The following is a 4,019-nucleotide window of genomic DNA, read 5'->3' on the forward strand; positions in this document are numbered from 1 at the left end:
TACACAAGAACACTTAGTCTTAAATATGTATACAGTAATGTCAGAGGTGTCATCAATAAAATCAGTGAATTCAACTTCTGATTAGACAACTAATGCTGTCATAATAGGATAATGGAACTGTGATGACACTTGGAAATGGGGGAGAATGAGTTTCACTGTGGTATGTACAATGTATGTAGGAAGGATAGGGAAGATAGGAATGGCAGGGTAATGCTTTCTTATCAAAAGTAGCCTGAGCATGAAAAAATCTTACCCAAATTCAGAAATTTTAATGCTAATGCAGAATTTGTTTGGCACGAGTAAGTTAGAAGCAAAGATATAAAGAGAGTGGGAGTAATCTACAGACCAGAAGATTGTGAAGAGTAGGACAAGAGCCTCTGCAGGCAAATAAAATAGTTGAGCAAGTGTAAAATGTCTTATTATGGACGATTTCAATTTCTCCTAATTCATTGGAGCAAGTGGGAGGCAAACTCCCACTTTTGTTCCATGGGGAACAAAATTTTTAAATCAACTTGATAGTTATTTGTATCAGCATATACAAAATTATTAAATCAACTTGATGATTGTTATTTGTATGAGCATATTAGAAAGTACCATGGGCAAGAATATTTTACACCTGATAATCATCCTTGAACCATATAATAGACCAGACAGTACAGGGATCATTAGTAGAGAGTGATCATGAAGTTGTAATTTGGTTAATGCGAGAAGAGGTAGCAGTTGTTAAAAGTTCAACTGGAGAGATAGGTTACAGAGCACAAATACATTGGAATTATATTATATATTTAAAGTTATAGCCACAGAAGTATTGAATACATATATACCATTAACAAAATACAGCACTAGGAGACCCTGGAAAAGCCAGATTATGAGAAATTGTGGGCATTAACACTATTTGCAGTATTTGGTTTTGTTGCTTTGGTTTAGTTTCTGGACAGCAGTGAAACAATATATACTTTTAACAATTTCATAAATCTTATGACAATGTTGAAATCTTTTTATGTTAATTAAGTTTTGATAAATATTAATTATTTGTTATGTTATTATAACAAATAATTAATATTTGTTATATTTTGGCAGCTATCTGAGAATGATCATCTGCAGTCAAACCATTGATATCAAGTGGACTAATCCGATTCATCCCCCCTTCCTTTTAGAATTTATATAAGTAAAGAAGTCTTTGCATCCTTTGCCAAACATTTTTCATAATCTGCCTTTTTTTTCCTAACCTCCTTTGTGACTTGATTACAGACTAGCTTGTATCTACCATAGGCTTCTGTGTTGCCTGACAATTTATGTGCATCCCATTCATTTTTCTTCTCTGCCACTAGTTTCATTAGTTCATCTAACATCCATTTGGGCCTGAACCTAGAGTAGTATTTCTTAGTTGGAACAAAAAGCCTAGTAGCTTCCAAGATTACTTCCTTGAATGCTTGCCATTTAGAATTTGCTGTTGGTAACATTATCAGTTGGTCCTTGCAGTTGCCTAAACAAAAACCCTACCCTTTACCCCTGATGGTAGTTACATCTTTAAGTCATTCAAATCCCACATCAGTACACTGTGATCACTGTCACCTAGTGGTTCCTTTATCTGTAAATTCTTAATGCATGAATAATCACTGCTGATAAACAGATCAAGAGTGTTACTCTCTCTTGTTGTCTCTCTGACATGCTGCTGTAGAAAACAATCATCCAATAAATCCACAAAATCCTTGCTAGTGTGCGAGTGACCAACCCCAAGTTCTAGTCTATATCTGGGAAGTTAAAATGTCCCATTATAAGACACTCTTATTTACTGGCTCACTCTATTTCTCTGAATAACTGTTCATTGTGCTCATCAGAGTCACTTGTCTTGTTGCCAAACTCCTACCCTCATTTTTGCTTTCCCAGTGCTTACGTCACACCAAACTGACTCAACGATGAACTGTCCATCTGTGTCAACTGGATGCACTTCCTTCGATTTTATTTGTTTCTTAACTAACAGTCTTCCCTTCCTATCCTTTTTGTACACATAGTAATCCCCAAATTCCAATTCTGTATCCCTTATATCTGAGTGGCAACGTCACTGATATCCCAACACTATCTGTCTTTGATATCTTCACCAGCACATCAAATTTATTTACTATACTCCTAGCATTGGTATACATACAAGTATACATGCACCTGTTCTTACTCTTAGTTACTCTCTCACAGCCTATTTATTTACTTGTTTCATGATGGCTCCCAGCAGCTCTTGAAATCCCCAGCAACTTGATCTCCAGGCTGCTGTTCATTAAAATAAAAGTAGTGCAAGAATCATTTCCACCTCTGCCTACGGCTACTGTTAACCTATTAGTCTGTGAATCCCTCCCCCCAAGCTAGCAGTTTTCTTACTCACCTAACATTGCCTCGATAGCATCAGCAAATATTCTTGTACCCTTTTTATTTAAGTGTATCCCATCCCTGTAGAAGCAATCTCTCCTGTTAGCAAGCACAGACCATGCTGAAAAAAATTCTACCTTGTTGAGCCTTGCACAATCTTTCCAGGGCCAAATTGATTGACAAAGCTCTCCTCATGTACTCCCCCCTATCGTGTCTGGGCAGGATTGCAGACACTTTCAAATTTAGCCCTAACGTGCAACTTTTTTTTAGCATTGACCTGTACTTGCTTAGTAAATCCACAGATCTCCTACACTTAATGTCATTAGTGCCAACATGTACAACGAAGTTAATTCATGAAGAAATACCAAAAAAATGCAAAAAATAAACAGGATATTTTTTAAATTTGCTACATAGTATAGTTAGTCAATCTCAAGTAGCAGGAGTAAAGCTGACCTCCATGAGTTATTCTGTATTTTTCAGCCAACACAACATGCAATTGGGCATACACGCATAAATCACAATAAACCTTTTGAACTAGAGTAATAAGAACTAGTGCAATATGACCTGAGTAGTTAATGCACATAGAAAAAACAAACACATTTTATCTGTTCTTCAAATAGGCCTCTGGGGTTGGGTATATTCATACTATGATTAACAAAACAAAATAAGTGTAGTAGTAGTAGTAGTAGTGGCATGTGATGCAAGAAAGCAAATGTATGCGCTTATGCAGCATAAGCCAAAAAAAAAAAAAAAAAATCACACCATTCCCTCCAAATGCCTATCCAGTTCCTCCTTAAATTTATTCAACCTATCAACTTCCACAACGACAGATGGAAGTTTGTTCCAGCAATTAACCACCCGCTGGCTAAAGGCAAATTTCTGCACATCTATTCTACATCTGTCCTTTCTTAATTTGAATTTATGCTCCCTTAGGTTCGTAATCTGAACAAGTGGAAGGATCCCATCAGAATTCAGCGTGCTGAACCCATTCAAGGCCTGTGTGATTATACAAATAAAATGTTACTGATAATAAAATACTGAATTAAGATAGGATAAAACAAATGTAGTTTACAGTGAATGTACAAATAAAATGATAATAAAATACTGAATTAAAATACAATAAAATATACTAAATATCAGTTAAAATATCAGTTATTTTAGCGCTTTTAATTTAGTATATTTTATTGTATTTTAATTCAATATTTTATTATCATTTTATTTGTACATTCACTGTAAACTACATTTGTTTTATCCTATCTTAATTCACTATTTTATTATCAGTAACATTTTATTTGTATAATCACACTTATTTTGTTTTGTTTGATCTACTGTAAATTTAAATATAAAGCTTTTTAAGATTTTGGTTTTTGTTTTTACTTCAATGGTTGGTGAGAAACGCTAAAAATCATAGTATAAACACATTTTATGTATAGTAGTCACACCAGCACTGCATTTAATAAGTTTTCTTCATAGTCATTGCTTCTGTATGAGAATTTATCAAGTTATCTTTTTATTTGATAGAAGCATCGTCACATGAAAGAATTAAGATTGCTGTTTTTATTTCTCTTTATAGGTGCTGACTTGAAACATGCTAAACTTATTCATGTTTTTGGATTATTTCATCTAATAACAAGCAAGCAGGCAATATAAATATCAAT

The sequence above is a fragment of the Mastigoproctus giganteus genome, chromosome 1 (genome assembly GCF_048544385.1).
Source record: "Mastigoproctus giganteus isolate SK-2022 chromosome 1, ASM4854438v1, whole genome shotgun sequence".
Taxonomy (NCBI): Eukaryota; Metazoa; Arthropoda; class Arachnida; order Uropygi; family Thelyphonidae; genus Mastigoproctus; species Mastigoproctus giganteus.